General features: G+C 46.5%; 1 pseudogene; it reads right to left on the bottom strand.

The window, feature by feature from the left end:
- Nucleotides 1-4,315: 4,315 nt before the first annotated feature.
- LOC127493163 (large ribosomal subunit protein eL29-like) lies at nucleotides 4,316-5,276 on the bottom strand (annotated as a pseudogene).
- Between the last annotated feature and the right edge of the window lie 10,010 nt (nucleotides 5,277-15,286).

Here is a 15,286-nt window from a genome sequence, read left to right as displayed (position 1 = left end):
CAGTGTGGTGACCAAGGCTGTTCTTCCTAACATTCCGTTCGCCTGCCTTCTGTCGTCCCTTTCACACTTCCCACCCACCCGCTTGGAGGGAACATTTCTCCAAGTCGTTTTCCCTGCGTTCCCTTTGCTGTGGGAAGTTTCCAAGGACTCCACTGGAGGGGGACAGTGACCAAGGACACCGTGACCAGCAAGCTGGGCTGCCAAGCCAGCGCAGCCTTGCGGCCGCCGGGCACCAACATATCGACGTGCCCGGCATGAGCAATTCTTGGCCAGCTCGGCTCCACTCAAGCGAGTGGGACCCTGAAGTTCCTTTTGTTTGTGTTCAACCTGTTGTTAAGACTGCCCAGGTTTTAATAATGTTGAACTGGTTCTAATTATGTTCTACTCCGCTTTTGCGTAAAGATAATAGGTGGGTTTTATAACCTTGTGGCAATATCCATTATCGATGACAAACACTCCGCTTCTGGCTTCCCTCATCTACTTGGTGCAGTCTGCGGATCATGCATGAGAGTGGCTTCAACCAAGCTTAACCACGGAACAATTTGAACAAATCACATTAGTTTGCTAAACTCATGAACAATCTAAAATAAGATTTTTTTTCAAAGCATATTACAGATTTGAAAATGGATCTTCTGTATTCAAAAGTATAAATACCTTTTATCCTCAAAGTTAACATAACTGAGCATAGGTAAACTCTGACCACTCAAGTATTCTCCAAACCTAAATCGTACCTTGAATTAATTTCATCACAATCTCTGATTCAATTTCTTATTCATGATGTTTTTAACCTAACAAACTTTTTCCTTGAATAGAGTTTTTAGGGAAATAGTTCATAATAGTAAATGGATATGAAGAAAGCAGAACTACAAACATATTTCATCCTAGTCTAACACCACATATTAAAGGGTATTTTAGTCTCATCTGCATTTGTTTCTGTAAATATGTATTTTAATCCATTTCGTTGTAATTGCTGAGTAGATATTTCCTGTCCAGTATAGAAAGCCTGATCCTTTTTAGATTCTTCTTAACTCATTTTTTCCCTGAGTGAAATTTTCCTTCATTATTGTATTCTTTATATTACTGGTATTGGTTTACATTTATACATTTGTTTAGCTATAATCAAAATTATTCATTTTTCTATTTAATGGAATTAGTTGCTACACAGAGATTGAAAGGAACCGAATTATTAAATAGGTACACGCAGTGATTTCCAGTGATCCCCTTCCCTCATGTTCCCGTGGACTGCAACCTTTACTACCAATGCCTAGAAAATGACATTTAATGCTAAGCCCCTCTTACCTTGTTTCAGAGTCAGGATTTTCTTCCCGTAAGAGGATAAGTGTTGGGGCTGGTGCTGTGGCACAGCAGGTTAAAGCCCCAGCCTACAGCGCTAGCATCCCATATGGGCGCCAGTTCGAGTCCCGGCTGCTCCTCTTCTGATACAGCTCTCTCCTATGGCCTGGGAAAGCAGTAGAAGATGGCCCAAGTCCTTGGGCCCCTGCACCCGCGTGGGAGACCTGGAAGAAGCTCTGGCTCCTGGCTTCCAAGCTCAGCTCCAGCTATTGTGGCCATTTGGAGAGTGAACCACCAGGATGAAAGACCTCTCCCTCCTGCTCTACCTCTCTCTGTAACTCTGTCTTTCAAATAAATAAAATAATTCTTTAAAAAAAATAGGATGTGTTTTCTGATACAAATTAACCAATTGTTTTTTGTACATAATAACAATGAAATGTCCCATCATAATGACATTAGTAACATCAACAAAGTAACACTTGTGCAACACTTATGATGTACAAAAATCTTTTACATCATTAACCCAATTGAAATTTCAAATCATGACCCATGTGCTGGGAAAATGGTTCCAAATGATTACAACCCTTTCCTCTGCTAACCCAAGGATCTTGGGACCCAATGAAACCACAGCATCATATCTGGAAAGTAAAGGGAGCCAGGAGCTGGAAATCAGTGAGACTATACTCAACTCTGAAATCACGAAAACAATTTTAAAAGAGAAACTCAGAGCTATAGTTTTAGCATTGGGAGCAGCTTAATATTTTGACTCCTCTTTTCTAAAGCATGTTGGACTTGTTGATACTGTTTGTTCTTTTCTGTCCCTCCTTTCGTGATTACAAAGCTGAGAATTTGTTGTCCACAATGAATTATAAAACTCAGATTATTCCTTTATGAATTAATTTTATGCCTTACCAACTGTTACGGTTTGAATGTGTTCATTGGAAAATTCAGGTACTAAAGTGTAGTTGCCAATGTTATAGCATTAAAAGGTGGGGCCTGGGACCCATGCTTGTGGCACAGCAGGTTAAGCTGACACTTTGACACCGGTACCAACACAGGTGCTATTTCAAGTCCTGGTTGCTCTATTTCTGCTCCAATTCTTTACTAATGAGCCTTGGAAAGCAGCAGAGGATGGCCCAAGTCCTCAGGTCCCTGCCACCCACGTGGGAGACCTGGGTGAAACTCCTGGCTCCTACCTTCCAACTTCTGCTGAGTAGATCCTCCCCTCTGGAGGCTGCAGCAGCAAGGCTCCGTCTTGGAAGTGAGATCATGCCCATCACTGGGTGCCAAGCCTGCCCTGGCCTTGATCTTGTACTTCCCAGCCTCTAGAACTGTGAGAAATGTTTCTACTCCTTATAAATTCCCCAGTTGCAGGTAGTTGGTCATAGTAGCACAAATGGACTAACAAACCAACATAAGCAAAAACGATCCACAGGGACTGGTGCTGTGGCTTAGCAGGTAAAGCCACCGCCTAAGTGAAGCATCCCATATGGGCACCAGTTCAAATCCTGGTGGCTCCACATCTCATCCAGCTCCCTTCTAATGTGCCTGGGAAAACAGAGGAAGATGGTCCAAGTCCTTGGGCCCTGCGCTCTTGTGAGAGGCCTGGATGAAGCTCCTGGCTCCTGACTTTGGTCTGGTCCAGTCCCAGCCATTGCAGCCGTTTTGGGAGTGAACCAGCGCCAGCGGGTGAAAGACCTCTCTCTCTCTCTCTCTCTCTCTCTCTCTGCCTCCATAACTTTGCATTTCAAACAAATAATAAATATATTTTAAAAATAAGATTGATAGTTTACATTAAGCCATTAGACTAGCACTTAATGGAATTTCCCAACCAAACAGAGATATAACTTGGTGGGGCCGGCACTGTGGTATAGCAGGTAAAGCTACTGCCTGCAGTGCCAGCATCCCATATGGGTGCCGGTTCTAGTCCCAGCTGCTCCACTTCTGATCCAGCTCTCTACTGTGGCCTGGGAAAGCAGTGGAAGATGGCCCCAGTCCTTGGGCCCCTGCACTCACGTGGGAGACCTGGAAGAAGCTCCTGGCTCCTGGCTTCAGATCGGCGCAGCTCCAGCTGTTGCAGCCATCTGGGGAGTGAACCAGCCGATGGAAGACCTCTCTCTCTCTCTCTCTCTCTCTCTCTCTCTCTGTGTGTGTGTGTGTGTATGTGTGTGTCTCCTTCTCTCTCTGTGGAACTCTTTCAAGTAAATAAATATTAAAAAAATATATATATAATAGGAATGGTGTCACAAATAGAGGCATTCACTATGGGCAGTTTCACAGGTGTATATTCAAGTAATAAGAAAAATTTTCAGTAGAGATTAAAATTAAAACTCCAGGAAAAAACAATCATCTTGTTGAAAAGCAAATGTTGTGGGTCCTGAAGCATAAAAAAGTTGGGGGAGAACAGATATTATGGTTCCGTGGGGTAAGCCGTTGCTTGGGACCTACACATCCCATATCAGAGTGGCTGGGTTCAAGTTCTGCCACCACTTCTGATCCAGCTTCTTGTTAATGCACACCCTGGGAAGCAGCAGATGAGGGTTCAGATATTTGGGTCTTTGCCAACCATGTGGGAAACTCAGATGGATTTCCTAGCTCCTGGCTCTGACCTGTCCCAGCCCTGGCTCTTGCATGCACCTAGGGAATAAACCTATAGATAGAAAATCAATCTCTCTCTCTCTCTCTCTCTTACTCTCTTCTTTCCCTCTCTGTTGTTCCTCTTTTAAAATAAAAACAAATTAAATGGAGGCAGGGACCACATTATGAAAAAATACTGGATTATAAATATAAAGCATGAACAAAGTTAATATCTATTTGTTATATAACCACTATGGCTTTGTGTTCCACAAACAGAAATATTCTGACACATTCTAGTTGGTGTGATTTCCATCAGAAATTTTTCTTTTTCCTTGACTCAGGTTTATTTGTACAAACAGCACAGGAAGTCACAAGCCCCAGGCACACACAGCCCAGGGGTCACATCCGTCCTTCTGTCCTTTGTATTGGCAGACAAAGGCACTTACTATGGAGCCTTCGCAGGGGGCTGGGAACCTTTGGAGGGAGCCTGAGCTGGAACTGGAGCTGCAGGAGCAGGTGCAGCCTGGGCCTGAGCCTTGGGCTTGCTTTGGGCCTGGACTCTGGGTTTGGTCTGAGCCTGGGCCTTGGACTTGGTTTCAGCATGGGCCTTATCTTTGTCTTTCATTTGAGGTTCAGTCTTGACCTTTGCCTTGGTCTTTGGCTGGGACAGCCTGAGATCCCTGGCAATGTGGGCAAAGCACACTTCTCAAACTTGGGGTAGGCGATGTCGGCAACTCAATCCGGCTTGTGGCTGACACCCTTTGGGATCGTGGGCTTAGCTTCCTTAGGCTTGACCAGGGCCTTGATAGCTTCAGCAGGTGCACTCACAGCCTTGGCGGTGTTGTCCTGCTTCTTCTTCAGGCCCTTCTTGTTGCGCTTCTTGGAAAAACTCATGGTCCTCAGGAATTTGGGGTCCACCCCTTTAAGAAATCTTTGTGATCAGGGTTTCTTTTTACTTTTTATAAGCTTCAATCCTTTTTTTAAAAAAATATTTATTTGAAAGCCAGAGTTACTGAGAGGTCTTCCCTCCTCTAGTTCACTCCCCAGATGGCCGCAATGGCTGGAACTGTGCCGATCTGAAGCCAGGAGCCAGGAGCTTCTTCCAGGTCTTCCATGTGGGTGCAGGGGCCCAAGGACTTGAGCCATCTTCTACTGCTTTCCCAGGCCATAGCAGAGAGCTGGATAGGAAGTGGAGCAGCCGGGACTAGAACTGGTACCCACCTGGGATGCCGGAGCTTCAGGCCCGGGTGTTAACCTGCTGCGCCACAGCGCTGGCCCCTTTGTGATCAGGGTTTCTTGATGCCATTTCTGTGCCATTTGTGGGACTGGTTGTAGGTGGTGTGAGTCTTGGACTTGACCACGTCTACGTGGTAACTTGCAACTGCTGAAGTGCCTGGGACCAGCATCAATTTTTTTTTTTTTTTTTTTGGACAGGCAGAATTGGACAGTGAGAGAGAGAGACAGATAGAGAAAGAAAGGTCTTCCTTCCGTTGGTTCATCCCCCAAATGGCTGCTACTGCCGGCGCACTGCGCCAATCCGAAGCCAGGAGCCAGGTGCTTCCTCTTGGTCTCCCATGTGGGTGCAGGGCCCAAGGACTTGGGCCATCCTCCACTGCACTCCCTGGCCACAGCAGAGAGCTGGCCTGGAAGAGGGGCAACCAGGACAGAATCCAGAGCCCTAACCGGGACTAGAACCCGGTGTGCCAGCGCCACAGGTGGAGGATTAGCCTAGTGAGCCACAGCGCCGGTTAGCATCAGAATTTTTTTTTTATTTTTATCTTTTTTATTTATTTTTTTTTAATTTTTTGACAGGCAGAGTGGACAGTGAGAGAGAGAGACAGAGAGAGGAAGGTCTTCCTTTTGCCGTTGGTTCACCCTCCAATGGCCGCCGCTGCAGCCGGCGCACCGTGCTGATCCGATGGCAGGAGCCAGGAGCCAGGTGCTTTTCCTGGTCTCCCATGGGGTGCAGGGCCCAAGCACCTGGGCCATCCTCCACTGCACTCCCTGGCCATAGCAGAGAGCTGGCCTGGAAGAGGGGCAACCAGGACAGAATCCGGCGCCCCGACCGGGACTAGAACCCGGTGTGCCGGCGCCGCAAGGTGGAGGATTAGCCTATTGAGCCACGGCGCCGGCTTAGCATCAGAATTTTTTTTAACATGAAACATTTAGTATTGTATTCACTGTATATGTGGTCCATTACTACCAATATTTTCCTTGTTTTTGTTGTTGTTTTTAAAGATTTATTTATTTTTACTTAAAGGCAGTTACAGAAAGACAGAGAGAGAGAGAGATCTTACATCCACTGGTTCACTCTGCAAATGGCCCCAATGGCCAGGGATGGTGCAAGTGGAAGCCAGGAGCCCAGAACTTCATCTGGGTCTCCTATGTGGGTGGCAGGGGCTCAAACTCTCAGGCCATCTTCTGCTGGCATATCAGCAGGGAGCTGGATCAGAAGCGGAGCAGCCCAGACTTGAGCCTCTGTTCTGATACAGGATGCTGGCATCGCAGGTGGCAGCTCAACCCGCTGCACCACAAAGTTTACCCTGAGATTTTTCCTTTCTGATGAAGCTCAACCAGGAGATCCAAATCAATCCTCTGCTTACAATTTTAGAATCTGGTAAGTGGAAGAATTTTCCAGGGAGTAGTTTTTTGACCCCACACATTTCAAATGATGTTTCTCCTCCAATAGCTACATGCCTCAGGTGCCAGGCCCCATGGATGTTATTCATATCATGAATCAAGGCATAGCACTCTTTCATGTTACAAGGCTGAGTGAGTTTGTCCCATAGGTGGAAGGAGTCTCCTGGAGGTGATGGATAACTATACATAGACTAGGTATCCCCCAGAGCTCCGGAGGACCGTACAGGGTTCCCAGCTCTCCCACCTAGCCCCTCTCCAAGTACTCCCACTGAAGCTGTTTGAATACTAGCCAAGAAGCTTCAGCACCAGCAGGCATGTCCAGTCCACCAAAAGCAGATTGGTATGGGCCATCCCTGCCAACACTAACTAATTAGACAGGATGAGGGTAACATTGACCTATAGAGCAACTATATTCAGCCTTCATTTTAATTTCTGATTCACTGGACAAGTTGGCATGAGACCAGAAGTGTCAAATAAATGAATAAACTTGCCCTGCAGGTTAAGTTGTTTTGGTAGGTAGAAAGGCAGTAGCCAGAACTATACGACAATAGAACTCTGACCCACAGCCCTCCCAGGAACCAATCCAGGAAGCCAACTCACAACGTCTGCAGCAACTGGCCTAAAACACGAGGACTTAGTCAATGACCATCAGCCTCCCAATTTTTTAGCCCCACTTTCAAATCAGGATCAACCTGTCAAATACATTCTCAAAGCTAATCACATCAGATGGCCTGCTTCTAATTAGCCTCCCTCCAGCTTCTCCAGGCCAAAAGCCTACATCCCAGCATAGCTGAAGTTTTCCCATTTTTCACTCCAAAGCTTCCTTGCTCCCCTTCCTGGCTTTGAGTCTCTGCCAAACACAAATGATGGTGGTAGAATCCTTTGCTCTATAGCAAGCTCTGAATAAATAGTGTCTTTTCTCATTTGGGTGGTCTTCATTTATTTCTTCGGCAGGTAAATACTAAATGAATGACTTGTAATAGTCAAGTATGGTATTATACGTACATTGGTAGTCTTAGCCTAGATGTCTCAATGATCTGCCAAGTGTTGATTACTTTCTCTAAAACGCAGACACTCAGGGAAAAAAATCAGACAACAACCAGCCTGAGACTCACTCCCACTGCCAAAATCCAATTCAGGTCCATAGAAACAAAACAAGCCTTTTTAGAACCTACGGAACAGGAGTCAGTGTGCACTTGCTCCCTATGTAGGATCTCTGTCCTTAATGTGTTGTACTATGAGAATTAACAGTAAAACTAGTCTTCAAACAGTACTTTATACTTTGTGTGTCTGTGTGGGTACAAACTGTTGAAATCTTTACTTAAGTATAGATTTGGCCTTCTGTATATAAAGATAATCAAAAATGAATCTTAATGAAGAAAGTGGGACGGGAGAGAGAGTAGGAGGTGGGATGGTTTGGGGGTAGGAGGGTGGTTACGGAGGGAAGAACCGCTATAATCCAAAAGTTGTACTTATTAAATTTATATTTATTAAGTAAAAGCTTTTTATAAAAAAAAGAGCCTAAGGAATGTTCTTCCTTAATTTGACCCTTCTCAATGGCCTTGTGAATGCATATGGATGTGACATTCCCAGCTCCCATGGAGAGCCAGCAACCACTAAACTCCATATCATACACAGCCACACTCTTTGATCTTTGTATTCAAAAGATATATTTATGTTATGACTCAGTGTATTATTGACAAATGTTATTAAAGAATACTCAACTTTCACCAGGTACAATGCCCTGTGATATTTTTCTCTTATTATATATATTTATATTAAGTATAAATAAATTATATATATTAACATATAAGGTGCTTTATGAAAGAAATACTCAGCCACAGTCCAGAAGCTTTTAAAATGTGCATGGGGTGCTCAATTATAAAATACAGATAAGGTCACCTTAGACAGTAAGTGTTTTTGGACATTCTTTGGATTATCAAGTAAAGAGTTTCTCATTTAAAGAACTGGGTCCAGTGCTGTGGTACAGCGGGTTAAAGCCCCGGCCTGCAGAGCCAGCATCACATAGGGGCACTGGTTCAAGTCCCAGTTGCTCCACTTCTAATGCAGCTCTCTGCTATGGCCTGGGAAAACAGTGGAAGATGGCCCAAGTGCTTGGGGCTATGCACAAGCGTGGGAGATGTGGAAGAAGCACCTGGCTCCTGGCTTCGGATCAGCTCAGCTCTGGCCATTGCAGTCTTCTGGGGAGTGAACCAGCAGATGGAGAGAACTTTCGCTCGCTCGCTCTGTCTCTCTCTATAACTCTGTCTTTCAAATAAATAAAAATAAATCTTTTTAAAAAAATAAAGAATTCCTCTTGTACAACAATTCTCAAACTTCAGAGTGTGGTTGCATGTGAATCTCCTGGAAGGTTTGTTAAAACACAGATTGCTGGCCGGCGCCGCGGCTCAATAGTCTAATCCTCTGCCTTGTGGTGCCGGCACACCGGGCTCTAGTCCCAGTCGGGGCGCCAGATTCTGTCCCAGCTGCCCCTCTTCCAGGCCAGCTCTCTGCTGTGGCCCAGGAGTGCAGTGGAGGATGGCCCAGGTGCTTGGGCCCTGCACCCCATGGGAGACCAGGAGAAGCACCTGGCTCCTGGCTTCGGATCAGCGCGGTGGCCATTGGAGGGTGAACCAACGGCAAAGGAAGACCTTTCTCTCTGTCTCTTTCTCTCACTGTCCACTCTGCCTGTAAAAAAAAAAAAAAAAAAAAAAAAACACACACACAGATTGCTGGGCTCCAGCCCCAGAGTTTCCAGTTCAGGCCCTCCAGGTCAAAATGTGCGTTTCTGGAGTTCCCCCGTGATACTGCTGCTGCTGCTGCAGGTCTGGGAGCTGCACTGCCCTTGTGAGTCATTTTTGCAATTCAAATAATCCTTTTGCACAGTGAACAATTATTTTATCTGTCCGTCCTATGTCAAGTATATGGTACCGGTTGGAGAGGTGTGACTGTAATTTGTGCAGTTTGTGTGGGAGGTCAATGGTAAGTAGTCCAGGGACACAGCCTGCTTTCTAATTCTTTCTCCAGCTGCCTTGGTGTTCCTTTTCTGAATTACTTAACCATTCCTTCATTTACTTAAAGATTGAAACCCTGGGCCAAGAGCCATGCTAGGTTCTAGATTACAGCTGGCCTGAGCATTTAAGAACGTATTTCCCTTCAGAAGGTTGTCAAACTTGCTAAGACCACTTTTCTGCCCTTTCAAAACCATTTAGTTCTTGATGGTGAGGATCTGGTGCCCTTCCAGAAAAAGATGACAGAAGCAGACAACTGCTGCAGTTGTTAGGGCTACAAATCTACTGGTCTTAGAAAGCTATATTTCCTTAACCTCCCCCGTGAAAACAGGCGGCCCTGGGTGCTGGCTGAAATGACAACCCCCACGTCCCCAATGATCCTCAGGTCGGGGGATGAGAGCTGCTCATTGTATTTCGAGCAAGCACTTCAGATGAGTCTTAAAACCAAAGCAGTATTGGAAACACTGTTTTAAAGTATTTTTGAATGCAACACAGAACCCAGAATTATGTTAACCAAACAGGGAAAGCACCCACAATAGTTCAGGGGTCCTCAAATATTGCTGTGTGTGAGAAGCAGTTGGAGAACTTAAATAATTTCCAATGCATAGGTTACTCCAATTGATTTATTTATTCTGAAATAAATTATAGCAGAATCTCCCCCCAGGGGATTCCAATGGGCAGCCAATTTTTAGAACTGACACAATCATTCATGGAAGATAAGCCCTCTTCATGTTGAAGCACCTTTCATAGCCCTCTTCCCATTGTTGCCTCTGCCCTCTCATCACCATGACAACCTACATCCTTTTTGTTTATTTGTTTGTTTTTTAAAGAATTATTTACTTTTTTTTTTTGGACAGGCAGAGTGGACAGTGAGAGAGAGACAGAGAGAAAGGTCTTCCTTTGCCGTTGGTTCACCCTCCAATGGCCGCCGCAGCCGGCGCACTGCAGCCGGCGCGCCGCGCTGATCCGATGGCAGGAGCCAGGAGCCAGGTGCTTTTTCCTGGTCTCCCATGGGGTGCAGGGCCCAAGCACCTGGGCCATCCTCCACTGCACTCCCTGGCCACAGCAGAGAGCTGGCCTGGAAGAGGGGCAACCAGGACAGAATCCGGCGCCCCAATTGGGACTAGAACCCGGTGTGCTGGTGCCACAGGCGGAGGATTAGCCTAGTGAGCCGCGGCGCCAGCCAGAATTATTTACTTATTTAAAAGGCAGAGTGCCAGAGAGAGAGAGAGAGAGAGGGAGGGAGGGAGAGAGGGAGAAACAGAGATCTTCATCCATTAGTTCACTCCCTAGCTGGCCACAACAGCTGGAACGAGGCCAAACCAAAGCCAGAAGCCAGAACTCTAACCAGGTCTCCCACGTGGCAACAGGGGCCCAAATACTTGGGCACATTAGCCAGCAGCTGGATCAGATGCAAAGCACCTGGGACTCAAACTGGCACTCCAGCGTGGGATGCTGGTATCACAAGCAGAGGCTTGACCTGCTGCGCTATGACACCAGCCCTCTACCTCCTCTTAAAGTGCAGGGGAGTTCTCATCAGGTGATTTTGAGGCCTCTTGATCTACTGAAGCCAGTAACCCCTTAGCCTTTGACAGCGCAGTAAGGGATCAGGAACTACCCCAAAGTTAATGTTTAGTGTCTTCAGATTCTACTCAAAGCTGTAGACCATTGCCTCTCAGGCTTCAATGTGTATATGAATCCCCTGGAGATATTATTGAAATGAAGTCAGGGGTGGGATCTGTGATTTTTGCATTTTTTAAAATAATTCTTTATGTATTTATTTGAGAGCCAGACACATAGAGAGCCACCGCCCACAGGTTCACTCTCCAAATGCTGGGCTAGGCTGAAGCCTGGAGGCAGGAACTGAATCCAGGACTCCTGCTTTGGTGGCAGGAACACAATTACTCGAACCATCACCTGCTGCCTCCCAGGGTCTGCGTCAGCAGGAAGCTGGAGTCAAGAACTGGAACCGGGACTCAGACACAGGCACTCTGATACAGCATGTGGGTGTCTTAACCACTAGGCCAAACCCCTGCCCTGATTTTTATTATTTCTGACAAGCTCCAGGTGATCATGTGGCTGGACCATGAAGTATACTGAGTAACAAAGCTGTGGTCCTCCGTCAAGTCTAATGTCAACAGGTAAAGGTAGCAAGGGTACATAGCAATGGTGACTCACATGTGCATAATGCTCTAAAGCCTGTTGAGGGGCAGGTACTGTGGCATAGCGGGTAAAGCCACCACCTGCAATGCCGGCATCTCATATGAATGCTGGTTGTAGTCCTGGCTGCTCCATTTCTGATCCAGCTCTCTGCTTTGGCCTGGGATAGCAGTAGAAGATGGCTCAGGTCCTTGGACCCCTGCACCCATGTGGGAGACCTGGAAGAAGCTCCTGGCTCCTGGTTTCAGATCGGCACATCTATGGGCATTGCAATAGCCATCTGGGGAGCAGATGGAAGACCTTTCTCTGCCTCTCCTTTTCTCTCTGTGTAACTCTGACTTTCAAATAAATAAATAAATCTCAAAAAAAAAAAAAAAAAAGCCTGCTGAACAGCATAAAAGTCAGTACTTGGGGAAACAACAATGGAAAGAACTGTGGACCAAACATATGAGATAGATTTGTGATAGTCAAAGTTAAACTAACTGAAATACATGGCTAGAGGGGAGAGGAAACCAGCATAGCAGAGAGGATAAGAGCACGGGCTTCCAAACCAGGTTAACACCCAAAGCTGGCTCTACTGCTGACCGCCTCCATGACCGCCCTCATCTGTAGAATGGGAATAGCCTCAGTTATTATTGGTAAGTGAGATGTGTGGTCTGTTTTCTGTTCCTGTGAACAGAATACCTGAGACTGGATAATGTATAGAGGTCTATTCCACTCACAGTTCAGGAAGGCGGCTGGCTCCTTGAACCCTTGGCACAAACTGGAGGGCAAGTGGACACAGGCAGAACACAGGGAGGGATCCAAGGGGCCAGGTCTTTGGCAGCTCACGATAGCTAACTCCTGCACAGCAGAGCCCCCATGACCTTAACACCTCTTAAGCTCCACTCAGCCCCTCCATCCTGCTACCTACACAATTGAATTTCAGCATGCAAACCCCATCCAAACTGCAGCATGAGTTAACATATAAAAGGTGCAGCCATTTGGGGAGTGTAAAGCCACCACAAAACACACCAGACACTGGAGTAAGGGAAAGGGTTTATTGGGAGAAACCCAACAGGCCAGAGGGAAGGGGCACAGAAGGAAAAAGAGAGTGTAAGAGAGAGAGAGAGAAAGAGAGAGAGAGCAAGATCAGGAGACAGAGAGAAAGGGAGCCACATGTTCAGGAACAGATCCTTTTAAACCTTTGCTGGGGGGCAGGCAGGGAAGTAGGAGCAGTGAATCCCTTTAGGATGGAGGTGGAGTTGACACCGGTGGTTGGGCCATGTGGCCACCTGGCTTCCAGTAATGGCAGTGGAGGCTAGAGCCTAGGCTGGTGTCCCGGGCATAGATCGCACCATAGATAAGACTGCGGTCTTTTTTACTAACAGGGAGTGAACTAGCAGATGAAAGACCCCCCTCCCCCCTTCCCCCCTCACCCTACCTCCCGCTTCTGCCTCTCTGTAACTCTGCCTTTCAAATAAATGAATAAATGTTTTTTAAAAAAAAAGCTTGTAGGAAAATGGAATTAAAAGATTAAGTTTATTTGGAGTGTAAAAAAAAAAAAAACAACCCAAAATCCATGCAAATGAGGGGTCTTTAAAGAGTTTGTTAGGAAAAGAGTTGCAGATTGGTGCCTCCTCACATGGGGAGGAATGTCAGGAAAAGAGTCACAGAATAGGAAAGAGGCAGTGCACAAATCTACAGCCAGACCGAATTTATTCAGAGAAAATAAATCCACAGAGGTGGTGACCAACAGCCAGCATGGACATGATGGGACCCCCAGGGGCCCGGCCTTTTTATATTTTAGGAGGGCTAGGGATGGGGGCGGGGGTAGGGGGCAGCAGGGAGGGGAATTCCAGGAATTAGGCAAGGCCTTGGGAACCTGGAAAATAATGTGGGGTGGGGTATGAAGGCAATAGGGTGTGAGACCCAGTTGAGTTTCAAGGGCAAGGAATACATTCCAACGTTTATCTCCTTTGGGCCTTGAGGGAGAATGGCTGAGGCTTGTGTCCTTGTTCCATCAGAGTTCATAGCAATGATATAATGAAAACACTATGCATGGATTTCAAAATAATTTTTTTCTCTAAAATAAGCTTATCTTTCAATTTCAGTTTCTCGCAAACTTTTAAAACTACCCTTGTACATCACTTGGCTCATTTCACTCAAACAGCTCCATGAAGTAGGAACTATAAAGGCGCCCTTTTCCCACAGGAGGAAAAGAAGCCTTCGAGAGATGAGGAAACGTGCCCAGGCTCAGGCGGAGGGAGAGTGAGCCGCAGGGGCAGGTGTGCATCCAGGCAGGTGGACTCTGGGACAGAGATGTCAGACTTCCTGTCCTCTCACAGCCTGCTCCCTGCTCCAGAGATGCCTCTTACTTATCCACCTGCTGGCTTCCCCAGGGCGTCTGCCAATCAGACACACCTGCATGTTTGAACGCCAACTGTGGACAGGGCTCAAGTATTTTATCCAGAGGCCTCAACTCTGGTACAAATCAATTAATGCAACCACCAGGGCACTTCAAGAAGTTTAAGGAAATAGAATGAAAAGGTAAGCTTAATTTGGTGCAAATATTCTTGAAATCAGCTGTAGGTTTTTTCATTACGTGCATTTCCATGAACTTTTTGACGTACCCTGGAGCTACAAGGCTCCACTATCTGGGAGATGTGATTCCCAGCTGCAGCCCAGCAAAGTCCCCGGTTATGGGATGAATGTAATAATGAGGGAGCCAGTTTGTAAAGGGCTTTTTAAGACTAGACTTAGTTATCAGGGCTTTATTCTATACACAAATTCCATGATTATGTCTTTTTTTATTTTATTTGACAGAGTTAGACAGTGAGAGAGAGAGAGACAAAGGTCTTCCTTCTGTTGGTTCACCCCTAAATGGCCGCCATGGCCAGAGCTACGCTGATCCGAAGCCAGGAGCCAGGTGCTTCCTCCTGGTCTCCCATGTGGGTGCAGGGCCCAAGCACTTGGGCCATCCTCCACTGCCTTCCCAGGCCACACCAGAGAGCTGGACTGGAAGAGGAGCAACTGAGACTAGAACCCGGCACCCATATGGGATGCCGGCACTGCAGGCAGAGGATTAACCAAGTGAGCCACGGCGCCGGCCCCCATGATTATGTTTTTAATATAATTCACAGCGGTGAGGGGGATTTAAAAAAGAAGTAAAAATCTTCATTGCAGGGTGAGGCATTGTGGCACTTCGGGTTAAGCTGCTGCTGGCAATGCCTGCACACTGTGTCACAGTGCAGATTCAGGTCATGCTGCTCTGCTTCTGATCCAACTCCCTGCTGATGTGCTGGGGCAAGCAGCAGAAGATGCCTGAGGACTTGGGCCAGTGCAACCATGTAGGAGACCCAGATGAAGCTCCTGGCTCCCAGCTTTGGTCTGGCCCAGCCCTGGCCATTGTGGCCATTTGGGTGAGTGAACCAGTGGATGGAAGATATCTTTCTCTCTCTCTCTCTCCCTGCCTCTGCCTTTCCCTCTCTGTAACTCTGCCTTTCAAATAAATAAATTTTTAAAAAAGGATGTAAAGAAGGTCTAGTATTTTTAATAAACACACTTTGGGAAATTCTTGTCCAGTAGTTTTGGCAAAATAGATGCCACCAGTAGATGGCTTTCCC

Source organism: Oryctolagus cuniculus, chromosome 5 (genome assembly GCF_051225735.1).
Source record: "Oryctolagus cuniculus isolate XC-2025 breed Fujian yellow rabbit chromosome 5, ASM5122573v1, whole genome shotgun sequence".
In the NCBI taxonomy this organism is placed as follows: Eukaryota; Metazoa; Chordata; class Mammalia; order Lagomorpha; family Leporidae; genus Oryctolagus; species Oryctolagus cuniculus.
Note: the sequence above shows the minus strand (reverse complement) of the source record. Positions and strands in the feature narration are given on the sequence as shown.